Source organism: Ambystoma mexicanum, chromosome 13, assembly GCF_040938575.1.
Source record: "Ambystoma mexicanum isolate Mex_15411 chromosome 13, UKY_AmexF1_1, whole genome shotgun sequence".
In the NCBI taxonomy this organism is placed as follows: domain Eukaryota; kingdom Metazoa; phylum Chordata; class Amphibia; order Caudata; family Ambystomatidae; genus Ambystoma; species Ambystoma mexicanum.
This window is the reverse complement of record NC_090938.1, coordinates 783975341-783989934: the sequence shown is the minus strand read 5'-3', so window position 1 is coordinate 783989934 and position 14594 is coordinate 783975341. Positions and strand designations below refer to the sequence as shown.

The following is a 14594-nucleotide window of genomic DNA, read 5'->3' as shown; positions in this document are numbered from 1 at the left end:
CACCTGCGAGACTAAGAACCTCAGGGTCATCTTTGACTCCACCCTTTCCTTCTCCGCCCACATCTCGGAGGTCTCTAAAAAGTCAAATTTCCGACTGCACCTCCTCAAAGGTACTCTGCCTTTCCTCTCCTTCCCCCAGAAGCTCATGGTATCCCAAGCTCTGGTTCTCTCTAGCTTGGACTATTGTAAGAGCCTCTTTCTAAATCTACCTGCCTCTACTCTCCGCCCTCTGCAACTAATACAGAACAGGACTGCAAGACTTGTCCTTGGCCTCAAGCCCTGATCGTATCTCTCCAGCTCTGAAATCTCTCCATTGGCTCCCAGTGGATGCAAGGATTAAATTCAAAACCCTCTGCATTGTCCACAAGGCTTTCTGGAGCCTGGGTCCAAAATACCTTCAGCTATCCCTCTGCAAATACCTCCTCTCTTGAGCTCTTCGCTCCTCTACCTCCAACTCCCTCAGGGTCAGCGGTTTTTCAAAGAAACAAGCTGGGGGTAGATCTCTGTCTTCGGCTGGGGCCTCCCTCTGGAACAGCCTCCCTACCACTCTAAAACTTGAGGAGAACCATCTCCGGTTCCGGAAGCACCTCAAGACCTTCATATTTTCTTCTGCCTTCGCTCCCCCTCTCCCCTGCTGATCTGGTCTCTCTTTGCACTGTGCACCTGGCCACCCTATGTCCTCCGGGCCCAGGTTCCTGCTCACCCTGCCACCCTCCCGCACTGCCTCCAGGCCATCCCTTGCACTGGGGTCTGTATCTGTACCCATACAGCCCCCCCTTTTTTCTTCCTGCACTTATCAGACCTACCCTGTCTGCTGCCTTGAACCTAGCACTTGCAAATTTATGGCTGCACTAAAACTGTTTGTCGCCTTTATTATTTATTTATTGTTATTTATCTGTTTCTCCTCTGCTTTGCACTTTCCACTTCTCCCCCCTTCCAAGCACTTTTCCCCTCCCCCTTTCCCATGCACTTGCGCGTTCTCAATATCACTGGGCCTAGTAAGATTGCTGTTTTGTTCTCCCAAGTTCCCCTCCCTTGCCTTGTCACGCTCTGAAACACTTGTGTATGAGTGCGATAGAAATAAAATATCAATATCAATATCAATATCAATAGATTCACAGAGGGGTCCAGGATGACACAGAGATCCAGAAGTATCTGCAGCGGTTTCTCAGCCTTTTGCTGTAACTGAGCCCTCACCAGCCAGTCAGACAGGAATTAATACACCTGGATGCATTGGAGGCAAAAGAACCCGGCGATCACCCGAATTAGCTTGTTGAACACTCGCATTGCTGAGTTTAGGCCGAAGGGAAGCACCCTGTACAGAAAGGAGGACTGAAAAACGCAGGAAATATCTGTGATCCAGCCAAATGTGGACATGCAAGTTTGTGTCCTTCAGATCCAACGCACAGACCAGTCTCCCTGATTCAGGGCACACCGGATCTGTGCAGGGGTGATCATCTTATACGTTTCTGTACAGCTTGAATCTCGAAAGATGGAGTATGATGTGCAGGTCCGTCTTGTTGGCCTTTGACACTGTGAAAAGGAGAGACTAGTATCCTTGCCCTCTCTCAAGAAGGGGAACAGATTCTATCACACCCTTATGGAGGAGGTTCTCTAGCTCTTCCAGCAAGGAAGGTGATCCAATCTGTACTAAGGGAGGCTGGGAAGGGAAAAGAGGAAAATTTGGCAGGCGGAAGACCCAACTCACCATCGACAGGACCTAGGGGTCTGTCGACATGGTCCTCTAAGCCAAGACATAAAGAGACAGCTGTCCCGCCACTGGATTTGGGTGTGGCCTAATACAACCGTCACTTGGTAGCTTTCATAGAGAACCTGGGTGAGAGACAAAACCTCTCGTCCCTGACCGCTGTTGCTTTTCCCTATGCAGGCTTGGGAATGGGTCCGCCTGCCTACCGTTTTGGTTCTGAAACCCTCTAAATTCTGCAAAGGACCTAGAGGGAAGATCTGGCCTGCGGGCCCCCTCCCGCACCCGTTTAGAAGTCACAGTTTTTGTAAGGGCAGAGGCATATGGCTGTACGGGTGATGAACTTGTTTTTATTCAACACTCCATCCATGAAACTGTAGAAAGATCAACCCTGTCAAAGCAAGGTTGAGAAACTTATTCTGGACCCTGTGAGCGTTGTGGCATGAAGCCTGCACTTGTTTGCTCCCAATGCCACACATTCAAAGGATGTGCAAATGTGATAGGCCACTGCCTCCAAGAGGTCCTGAGTGATCACTCTTGCGTCCCCTAGAGCCCCTTTAAATTGCTCTAGATTCTCTGGGGGAATGTATTCTTCGAATTCTGAAATCTACCGCCACAGCTTTTGGCTAGCAGCAACTAAAAGGGCCTCTGCATTGGACTGCCTTAACTGAAGGACTAAGTTGGCAAACATCTTTTTGCTTACTGCCTCCAGGGCCTTATCCTCTACACAGAACCCGAGAGGCTGAATAGGAGGAGGACTGTCTAGAGTATAACGTGGCTGCTGCCACTATGGAGGAGACAGGCTTGGGGTCTGCTCTGAAGCTCGAAACCTGTAGCAAGCTGGCGCCAATCTTTTTGGTAAGCACATCCTTGTGTATCATTATAACAGATTTCTTTAAGACTCTTGTGGTTAAGGCACCTTCCAAAATGTTTGTTCTTGCTTAGGACCTGCCTTTCAGGCAGTGGAAGCTCTAAGATACCCATTGGGTGTGAAAGGCTGTCATGGAAGGGTTTAGACTTCCTTTCCTCCATCATTCGGGGAATATCCCTGTCATCGGAGAACTCATCAAGGTCTATCCCACAGAGCAGGAGGTGTCAGTGGTTCGGATCTGCCAGTGGCAGATGGTGGGGCTTCGATGGGGGACTTTCAGATGGAGCCAGAGGACCATGTGGCAGAGAATGTTGAGGAGGCTCTGGTGCCACCTCAGAGGTTGGAAGCTGTCAGATTTTCGGAGAATCCGGTATTCTCTAGTGTATTATCATTATCAGTGACCACATATAGAACCACAACATATGGTTTTCCTGTGTCACACTGAAATATTCCAATTCTAGTGGCAGCAGGCCTTTGCTTTTGTGAAGTGACTCATGTCAATCGAACAGAAAATATACAATTTGCACCATGTGTTGTAGTGCCCTGTCTGATGAGCCCAGCTGACCCACGTGTACCAAGATCGACTGGGAAGAAGCAGCCTATTAGCGCCTGGCATCCCCTACGGAGCAGGCTTTACTATATGTCCTCACCAATCAGCTGTGTGAATTTCTACCATGTGCGATGTCATCCCTAATGATGCGGATGGTCCTTTTAGTGTGCTGCCTGTGTAATCTTTGACAGAGCGCTCTCGGGCAGCAGAGTTCTTTGCTGGCATTTATCTTATATAAACTTTGTTATGCTTTCAGAACTATCTCTTGGCCTCATTCCCTAACGGGGTATATTTAAATTGGAACATGTGTTCAGAGGTTGGTGCCTTCAACAGTCAGGAGCTTAAAGAACAAGAGGCAGTTGGAAACTCCAAAATGGCAGACGTGGTTCTCAAACCTGCAGTCCAGACCCATCCAGGTCCAGAGAACTATGATTACCAAGTTCCCTATATGAAACCACCACACCTGATCCCATTCCACCAGAGGGAGGGTGCCAAAGTTAGTAGTTGGAAGAGCTCTTTCGATGCTGGCTCGAGAAAGGAAGAGAAGAAGCTGGCAAAGGATCTGAAGACAGAGGCCTGGAGCAGACCCCCTAGAGAGAGCAGGAGGCTGCAGAAGAAACTGAAAAGACTGGTGTAAGGACTGGTGGGGGGAGGGAGGGCAGACCCAGTGGGCTGGAAGGATCAGGATCCAGAAAGCTGCGCAGGAAAAGGTAAAGCAGGTTGGGAGGAGATTGATGCAGAGGGCAAGGAGGAGGAAGTCCCAGAGGAGTGGAAGGAAGAAGGTGCCCAACAGGTGTAAACCGTTGTTTCATCGAACTGAATTAACTAGGAGTAATTCACTTCAACTGAATCACTTTGCGGCAAAGTAATATATGTACATATGTTTGGGATTATGGGAGATAAGGCAGGTGGGAAAGGTGGGGGGATGAGTGGAAGGTATGGGGGGGCATTATAGAAAAATATGAAATAAAAGCAGCAAAGCAATTTCATTAAGGCGAATGACCTTAAAGTATCTGAATTCAATGTAATAAGGTGGAACCCTCAACGGGGACAATGATGTGCCCTAAAGGGGGAAGAAGAAGGGGGGAACAGGAGGTAACTGAAGAATCTGAATTAATGTAAGGGGCGCTCAAAGGGGTGAAGAAGGAAAGAGCAATACCAGGGAATTGCAACACCTGAATATTTCCTGGGGAGGTGCCCAAAGGGAAGAAGGAGAGAGCGATAACTTAGCAGTGGAGTTGGTGTAAGAATATACTGAGGGGAGATCAACAAGGAAAGAACAGGAAATAGCAGAAAGTGGTGCAGAGGAAGCGTTGAATGCCATGGAGGAGTAGAAAAACTCCTGTAAATTGAAAGTGGAGTAGCCAGAAAGAAGTGAGTTGGAAATGTTAACCACCAGGAAGAAGTAGAAGGAAGTGAAGAGGTGGAAAAAACACCTGTAAAAGACTAGGGAGGGAAAAAGTGCAAAGAGGTGTAGAGGGAAATATTTTGGTGAAGAGGAGATAGTATACCTGAAGACAAAAAGGGCTATCTCTAGAAAGGTAGCTATCAGAGGAAAAACCTTTGATGGACGTAAACTTCAGACGAGACGCCGGGGGAAGGGTGGGAGGGTGGCCTCGGGTTAGGGAGGAGGCAGGGATTGGAACAGGTGGCCAGAGGCGCAGAACCCTGACAGAGAGGAAGGATGTAGAGAATATAGTGAGAATCCTGTCCCAGGGTTAGTGCAGCCTCCTGTCATCCTCTGGCTCCAATGCATCCTAGAAGGTCTCCCTCTCATGACTCAACTTGCAGAATCCACCAACAGGTTCCAGGTACAACTCTAAGAGCTTAGGAGAAAATGCCACGAGAACTGTGGGAAATGAGGCACAGAAAATCCTTAAAAACCAGAACTGTGAGCTCACAAGTATGTGTATTTGCCGGGGAACATCCAGCCCCTTGAATTACTGAGCACAGTTGGAACACTTTACTTTCACAAGCAACACTTTTTTGTCATACATTTTGCCACAGCACCAACCTACTGAGGAGATATTTGCTATTTTATGAGCGGTTTCATCGTTTAGCCCATGTGGGGTGCTTCTGGAATCAGGTGAAAAAGGATGTGTGGGCAACCACGTATGGGTCAGGGTAATGGGCAAGGGAGTGAGGTGACCATTTGTGCTACAGAAGTTCACATTCTTGGAACTGGAACCTTTTACAATAGACCTTTTCAGTAAATGTTTCTAAAAGCGCTGCAGCGACACAACATGTTCATCAAGGATCATTTGTATTGACAGGTGGTCAGGCAAGGCTGTCTACTGACCGTGGTCTTTCTGATGCTAATCTGTATAATGATATGTCTGGGCAAACAACAAGATTTTAACTTTCTTCCTCACCTGAAAATGATCTTTTTAGTACCCAAAGTCCTCCAGAAGGCATTTCCACATATTGATATGATGGAGGAAATGATTCTTCCACCAAACCGCTTCTTCTTGCTTTTGCCAATTTAGAGCAAGTCCTTCAATGTTGAATGGAGGGTCCTCAGAGGGACATATCATGTGGTGATAGTGGCCAAGCATCAAAGCCCAAAGACCCATACAGCCCTGCAGGCGAAGCAGAAAACCTTAATCATTACCCAATATTCCACAGGAAGCAAATGTAAACCTTTAAGGATTTGAGAGCTGTGCTTATGTACTACCATATGACCTGCACAATTTTGAACAAGCTTAAGTTGTTTGATCAGAATCCTTTTCACACCTAGGTGGGGGACTATCAAGGCATTGATGAGATCCAACTTGTGTTGGAGGTCCAAAAGGAGAATGGTGGTCTTCAACATGTCAAGTTGGAGGTCTGCCTTAATCATAACTATGTTGCACTGGAATATCCTTTTTTATAGTCAGTTATAGATTGTTGGCAATATTTTACATGTTTTATAGATAAAGTGGCATGTATCTTCTTCTCATCCTCGATCTGCTGGATACAAAAAGAACCAATGAAACAGCGGAACAGTGTTTAAGATGCTTTACTAATCAACATCAGGATAATGCGACAGATTTGTTAGCTAAAACCAAATTTGCACAATAATACAGCTGATTTTAGCATTGAAGTGTCTACGTTCTTTTGTTTGTAAGCTCGCCATCAAAAATGTCTCCCTTTGATAGTATGATATGATATGATATGATAAGGTATTTATAATGTGCCTATACACAAGTGTTTCGAGGCGCAACGAGGCAAGGGAGGGGGAACAGAGGGAAGAAAGATAACGATCCTACTAGGCCAGGTGTCATTCAGATCGCACAAGTGCATGGGAAGGGGAAGGGGAAAAGTGCGAGGGGGAAGAGAGGGGGAAAGTGCAGTACATGGGAGAGGGGAAAGTGCAGTACATGGGATAGTAGAATATTAGGAAAAATAACGGCCAAATGGTGGCAAGTGCAAGGTGAGAGCAGCCATAAGTGCCGGTGGGGGACTGTAAGGATACAGAATAAGTCCCCAAGTGTGAGGGTTGCCAGGGAGGAAGTGCAGGTGTGCAAATGGCGGGGCATGGGCCCAAGGTCACAAAGGGTGGCCAGGTAGCCAGTGCAGTTTCAGCCAGGAATTTAGCAGGGGAGAGGGGGAGAAAAAGCAGAAGCAAAGAGGAAGGTTTTGAGGTGCTTCCAGAACCGGAGATGGATCTCCTCAAGTTTCAGGGAGGCAGGAAGGCTGTTCCAGAGGGAGGCCCCTGCAGAGGAGAGAGATCTACCACCAACTCGCTGCTTGGAGACGCGACGAACCCTGAGGGAGTTGGAAGCGGATGAGCGAAGAGCTCGAGAAGGAAGATATTTGGGAAGAGAGAGTTGAAGGTATTGCGGCCCCAGTCCCCAGAAGGTCTTGTGGACAATGCAAAGGGTTTTGAACTTAATCCTTGCAGCCACTGGGAGCCAGTGCAGCGATTTCAGTCCTGGAGAGATACGATCCCTGGGCTTGAGGCTGAGGACAAGTCTCGCAGTCCTGTTCTGGATAAGTTGCAGAGGGCGGAAAGTAGAGGCAGGCAGATTTAGAAAGAGGCTGTTGCAATAGTCCAGCCTAAAGAGAATCAGGGCTCTGGAGACTGTGAGCTTCTGGGGGGAAGGAGAGGAAGGGAAGAATACCTCTGAGGAGGTGCAGCTGGTAGTGTGATTTCTTAGTGACATCAGAGATGTGAGGGGAGAAGGAGAGTGTGGAGTCGAAGATGACCCATAGCTTTTTAGCCTTGCAGGTGGGAGCAGGAAGAGGGCCAAGAGAGGCCGGCCAGAGAGCTGCAGGGAAGGAGGAAGTGTGAGTGCCAATGAGTAAAATCTCAGTCTTACTGGCATTAAGGCAGATGTCATTAGCGGCACACCACTCCTGGATAGCAGACAGACAGTCAGCGATGAGGGAAGGAGAGGAGGAGGCCAAGAGTAGCCTGAAAATGAGCTGAGTATCATCCGCATAGCACTGAAAGTTGGGGCAGAGAGCAGCGATGCAGTGGGCAAGGAGTGCCAGATATTGAAGAGCCAGGGAGAGAGGTTAGATCCCTGGGGGACACCACAGGTAGAGAAAAAAGGATAACAGAGAGGAAGGACACGAGTTGGACCTGGGAGGGTCAGTCGGAGAGGAAAGAGGTCAGCCACAACAGAGCCTGACCAGTGATACCCAGGTTATCACGGAGACGGCTGAGCAGGATGGCATGGTAGGAAATCGTACTGTCATATCCACTATTCTTTGAAAGAAGTATGTTAGAATTGAGCAAGCTCTTTAGATCACCATTTTGAGAATATAATTTGGCTAGTAATTATAATTTGTGCATTTCATTTATGGATGCCTTCCAAATTGAAAAATTGAATAACGCTGTAGCTCTGAAATGTGGGATATGTGGTTATTGGTGAGTGCACCAACTATTCATATTTCCCCCATTAATGAGAGCTAATAGGTCTATATTGGTGATCATGTGAACATCTACAGACCTGGTAATGTTGCAATGACCCTGTAATTTTGAGGCGCAAGAGATCTTAGACACAATATTCTTTTGCTGTTGGTGTGACAAGGTTCTCAGTGTACCACAAGACAAATTCAACATGTTTTCATCACAAATGTTTTTTTTACAAATAACAGGCAATTGAGTGTTCAGGCTAGGTGGGGTACATCTTTCCCCCCAACGTTTGAGGGCCTTTCCACCTTCATAGACCAGTCTCCCAGCTCCAACAAGTCTTAGTGCAGAGCCGATCCTCTAGAGCCAAGGTACACCCACTATATGGTCTATCCCTGTACTAGTGAGAGTATAAAGGCAGTTGCCTTAGCTCCCTGACTCCCTCAAGGACTTTCTAGATGACTTAGCAGAGTAGTCGGATTGTCCTGGCACCCTTGTTCTCCAGGCAATCATATTACAACAGTTTCTTTACTCTGGTCTCTCCATGCCTGTCTCCTCTTTTCTTCGCCCTCCTTTCCATCGGTCTCTCTCTTTCCACACTCTGTCTCCCGCTCTTATCTTTCTCCCCTTTGTCCTATCTCCAACCTCCAGAGATCTCCTGATCCTGCCTACTCTACACTACGTCTCCTGGCCTTATCACTAACTCGCCCTTCTGTCGTCTCCATGCTCCAGCTTCCACCTGATATTATTCACTTCCCCCAATATCGCACTCCTCCCAAAACTATCCCTATGTTCGACTCTACTACCCTCCTCTCTCTCTCACCACACAGAGTCTCTCTCATGCTCCAACCCTGAAATCTCCCTCCTTCTTGCCTAGAAGCTTCCCCCTGCTCCCATTGGTGACCAGAGTCAGCTGCTTCCCTCAGTCAATCTTTGTCTGATCTATCCCACTCTGGGTTGGGACTTCCTTTGGAAGGGTTCATAAGGATCTTTAGCCCCTACCCCTTTTCAGCCTCCAACGTTGCAATGCTGTCATTGTGGTCACTTGTTCTGTGTATCTCCCCTTTACTCAGCAAGCTAGTGGTCCACATGGTTTGGGGAGTGTTCCTAGGTCTCTCCTATTTATGGAAATCTCTTGCCAGATCCTGCTCTGCTGCAGCTGGCCCACTGTTCCCCTGTAGCCAGGCTGTGGTTTGTGGGTTAGGTGTTAGCTCTCCCATTCTGCTCCTGACAGGGGAATCCTAGTACATTTCTATTTGAGCAACCAATTAATTCCTCCAGTTCCAGGCTAGGTCTTGTCCGTTTAGCTCCAGGGCCTTGTGGCTTTTCTCTACACAGGGCTGTTTTCCAGGAATTATTACCCATCCCAGGGGTCTGAGGAGTCTGGTGTATTCTGGGCACTGTAGTATCTCGAGAACCACCTGGAAGAGAAGACGGAGCCTGGCCATTGCAGAGGCCAATAGTCATCAGGTCAGAGAAAAGGGCACAGATGTGCATACACAGCTCCAGGCATGTGGGAGACAAGGGTTCCCATCAACTCTCCCACACTACCTTGGTGGTAGGCCTTGCTCTGGCGTTGCCCTAGTAGGCTGCCTACCCCAGGTTGAGATGGGTCTTTGCCCCCTCCCCTTGACAGGTCATACCAATGACCCGGTCACACACCTGTGCCCTTTCTAATAGATTCTTCTCCCCAATCCAAGTTCCCTGTTCTTGGCCAAGGGTCTGATCTGGCTACCACACAGGATTTCCTTTTGAACATGTGTGACCATGGTTAAATGACTCCAGGCATCGGTCCAATAAAGGGACTTCTGTGCCAACAAATACCTCTAAAAGATCATATTACTATGACGGCACTCATGCACAATAAATTGACACACTTGGAAGGCTATATATCAGCAACAGAAGCATGGAAGTCTTACACAAGAGCAAGGGACAATGACAGTCCAGTCACAGGACTCAAACGCAAGCATGTTTCCCTCAATAATGGCGGAGTCTCAGAAATTAAGAGAAAATAAAATAAAAACAAGTACAACAGGGACCCAAACAGATTGGACAATCGAATCGGAAAGTCGCAAAGGTAAAGAAAGTAGACTAGAAGAAAGAAGTCTACCAGCAGAAACAGTAAGTCTAAATCAAACAACGAGGTCTCTAGATGTGACGAAAGTAACCATATCTGATCAACCAATTTATTTGGAGGGGTTACAGACAACCGACGGCCAAAATAAAGGAGAAACAATGCGGACCATTGACCCTTTGAAAGCTCACCAACTGGGCACATGTCCTGCTCGACAAACTCTTTGATTGCAGGACAAAGGGGCGGGCGCCAAATAGATCTAGGCAGTCAGGGAGAAAAATCCCAAAAGAAAAAGACAACAAAACAAATGCTGAAAGGTCGCCCCTGCCAAAACGACAAAAGAAAAAGTATAGAACTCCATCACCCGACAAAAGGGAAAAAAAAGTTGGAAAATACCAATCGGAGGTTGTAGAGAGGAAAAGAAAACACAACGAAGAAAAAGAGACCCTGGACAGATATTACAAAAAAAGGATGAATGAAGAATGACGAGATGACCATAGTGATAGAAGTCGAAAAATTAAAGGACCAATACAAAAACAAAAATCTCTAAACAAACGAAGAGATTCAGAAATACCAGCTGTAAGAATCAGGGAGCAAAATGTTCGACACAGGAGAGATTCCGTAGATGAATTCCGTGAGAACCTACACGTAAAAGAAATAAGAACAGAACTGAGGAAGGATTTCAGATCAGGCAGAGACATAAGCTGAAGAAATGAAAAGGATGAACCTTTATATAAAGGTTACAGAGACCGGAGAAGGACCTCGAGAGTCCACATGAATCGACGAAAATCATAGCAATCCACAAGCGTGTTCCAGGAATGGAATGCAGGCCCGATTAGGAAACTTCAAGGGCAAGAGAAGGAAAACATCACATTTGCATCCTGGAACACAAGGGGCTTCATGCACCTAACCGCTCAAAGCGATGTGAATTTGGGTGGATACGACTTAAACTGTCTCCAAGAGATGTGGCTTTTGAAGAAACCAAGCCTGGATGGATTTGAATTATTCACTGCCCAGCAATAAAGGGGGATAAAGGTTGTCCCATGTCAGGACTATTAACAGGCCTGAGAGCAGGGTCAGGCATGTCGGAGGGTTTGGTTTGGCACGCCGACACCTCGTTCTTGGCAGTTTTGCCAAAATGCATATGGCACACCAAAACACAGAAATGATCGAGGTAAGATCAATACTGATTATGAATTGCTATTGGAATCCACAAAGTATTACAAACTCTGTGTTCCTAAAAAAAGCAACAGATATCTTGGACAACGCAATTATAGAAGATGAAGTTGACCACATTATAATCTGTGGAGACTTTAATGCCAAATGCTTGCCACAACAGCAGAGCTCGGACTCGTATAACGGACCAGAGTCACAAGAAACAAGAGGCAACCTGTGGATGACCCTGATGAATTCCAGAGACATGCTGATGTCGGAACGCACTAACCCCAAATCAAGTATCATTGTGCCAACATGGCAAAGAGGAAAATCAGCAGCTAACATTGATAATGTGTTTACCTCGAGACATCTCTACCTGTCCGTCACAAGGTTTGAAACTATTAAGACTGAAAACAGTGACCACAATCTCCTTATGACAGAATTTCAACTAGAGCTACAAAAAAATACGATGAATATGGAGATTGAAGTGGAACCCAATAACAGTGGTAATCACCTAAAAATCAGGGCGAGAGATGTCTCACAGCTTACCAGTGCCTATACTGGGTGGTGTATAGAAGATGGGAATAGTGGAATAACACCAGAGGTAAACTACAAATCACTTCTAGACTGATTCGCCATCAAAAAGAAAGGAGGTACAAACACGTGCTTGGAACAACGGCATGCATATGATTGGGCCCTGGTTAGCAACAGAAAGGAGATTAGTAGACTCAAAAGAGTCACCTCAAAAACAGGAGAAGAAAAACTAATAGCAAAAGCACTAGAAGCCACAATCGCATATAAATTGTGGATAAGAAATAGGAGAAGAACGATAATACAAAAAGACTCTGAAAACATGCTTAGAGTCTTTGCAAAGCGGAACTCAAAAGATTTCTGTGCTCTAATGAAACCATCTGGAGCTACAGCGTGTGATGTACAACAAAATCATGTTGGGGAAGATAGATGGAAGACCCAATTCTCGAAACTCTTTGAGGGGGACGCCATAAGTCTTTACCCTTGCCCATTAAGATCAAAGCAACCATGGAGTCCCGAACCCAGTAATGAGGACATTCTAGAAAAAATGAAGAAACTGAATCAGTCCAGAGCACCCGGGCCAGATGGCTTAAAACCAAATGCTCAAAACGCACCCTGAAGAATGGACAAAGTTCATCAGAAAAGTACTGGAGAGAGTAACGCAGCAACAGCACATTCCCAAATCCTGGAAGTCGTCGACGATAGTTCCAATATTCAAAAAAGGCAATAAAGAAGATCCACGGAACTATCGGCCCATCTCCCTATTGGATGTCATTGGGAAAATGTGTGCAAGTTTCTTGCTGGACAAATTACAACAATGGACGCTGAACACAACTGGTGAGATCCCTTCCAGAGAGGTTTCGTGAGAAATGTGGGAACCCAAGCAAACATACTAACCCAGCGAAAAAGACTCTTTATTGCCTTTGTGGATTTAGTCCAAGCATTTGACAAAGTAAATCGTAGGCGCCTGTGGCTGAAATTAGTGGCTAAAGATTGTCCAACCAACATCATAGATCCACTCACTGAACTCCACGAAGGTGTTAGTCTAGAAAAATACCCTACCATAGCATACACGGTATATTATGTTGGTCGAAAACCAACCGCATCATAGGCCTAGCATCGCCAGTACAGAATCGTCAGCATAACCATAGTGTGTCCACTCTATACCAACAGAATTTGCCATTTTGCTTTCTCTTGCTTTTCTGTTCAAACGCTTTGCAAAATGAATTCTATTCCGTTCTGCCCCTGCAGAGAGCGAGGCCACAAGTTACACATTGAGAGACTAGCCCAGACAGAAATACATTGTTTTCCTCCCTCACGATTCCTTGAAGGCGAGCAGAGAGGCATTTAATCACCAAGCAGGTGCCAGCTGGTCTCGCTGAAACCGCAGAAATTATAGAAATAGACAGCTAAAGACATGAATTATACTCTCTTTCACGGCCCCCCTTCCTGGACCTCTTTAGATCAAGCTGACCCCCAGCAGACGAATAGAAACTAGGAGATAGCATGCTTTGGAATGTGTCTCTCCTACGAACACAGCTTGCTCATGGAACAAGAGCATTATGTTCTCTGTAACAAAGAATAGTGTCTGCACCTTCGCAGATTGCAATTGTTGCTGAATAAATGTATTAGAAGGTGTCATGCACGTCATAATTGTCAATAACGGAAAACCTTGCTGAAGAAGACACATTATGGGCGGTTTTGATGTGTCACTAACTGATAATATGAGGATATTTTTGTATATATGTAACTGTTGTAGAATGCTCAATCTCTTGCGTCTCATGAGGTCTGTGTAACACACGTTGCTAGACGTGAGATCCGGTCGGACGACTGAGACTGTTTGCTTTGCAATAAACCCTAGATTTTGTGAATTGAACCTCGTGTCTGGCGTATCAGTTTGTGTATGGTGATTGTGCCTTGTTTCCATGCACGAGGGTCCCCCAGGGACCCGTCAAAGGGACCACCATCAGAGTGCGACTAACTAGAACGGGCTGCTGTCATCAGAAATTTTAACTGATCGAGGAGTACAACATGGGTGCCCATTGGCTCCACCAATATACCATTTTTACATTTTTACATTTCAGACATTGCAGATTTTGAACCATTGTTGATAACTTTCCCCCCAGTAGTGGGAAAAACTGAGATCCCTAGACTTCTCTATGCCGACGATATAATATTGCTGGATCATACAGAAATATGGTTACAAAGACAATTGGACAGATTGCAAAGGTGTGCTGAGCATAACCATCCTGAAATTAACCATGATAGAGATCCAAGATGGCCGCCGGGCAGGGAAGACGTGCATGAGCGGTGCTCCGTCTCCCGGCTCGGGGCCGACACAGTAAAGCCTGATAATTTATGCAGCCGCGGTCCCCGGGATAGCAGATGACACCGGTGGAAGAGACCACATGCGATAAAGAGCAACCAGAAAGAAGTGGCGAGCGCACAGCCCAAATTGCCTCTCCAAAGCTGAGTCACCACACAGGACGGAGCTACGGCGTCCTCTGCACCTGGACACCGGACGCGTATGAAAGCAGGAGCTGAGGAAATATTAGAGTGCCCACAGCGCGGAGAGAAACGCATCACCCGTGGATACAAGGTGGCGCCCCCCCACGTCCAGAGGGGCGGGCACTCGCCTCCACCGCAGAGATCGATAGAGGAGAGAAGCGCCGGGCGGCCCGGGAGAGAGATGCCGTATGAGGCGGGGCCGGACGCCGGTAGGCCCCAGCTAGCAGCAGACAGAGTAGAGCCAAGGAGTGAGGCCGCCGGCGAGGAGACGAGCGTAGCCTGGGGAAAACGCGGCCTCTCCCCCACCCATAGTCAGCAACGTGGACCCCCGCAACATGTGCAGGAACAACAGAAGCCACA

The 14594-nt window shown here is 46.9% G+C and overlaps 1 protein-coding gene across 5 annotated transcripts in view; it reads right to left on the bottom strand.

The window, feature by feature from the left end:
* Positions 1-14594, bottom strand: part of LOC138521951 (mucin-2-like) — a 219139-nt gene that overhangs the window by 173873 nt on the left and 30672 nt on the right. For 3 of the 5 annotated variants that reach the window (XM_069635132.1, XM_069635131.1, XM_069635133.1), the window contains exon 2: positions 5499-5705. The exons of the other annotated variants lie outside the window; for them this stretch is intronic. The gene's annotated coding sequence lies outside the window, so the exon portion shown is untranslated. The remainder of the gene's footprint in view (positions 1-5498; positions 5706-14594) is intronic. 5 annotated transcript variants of the gene reach the window in all.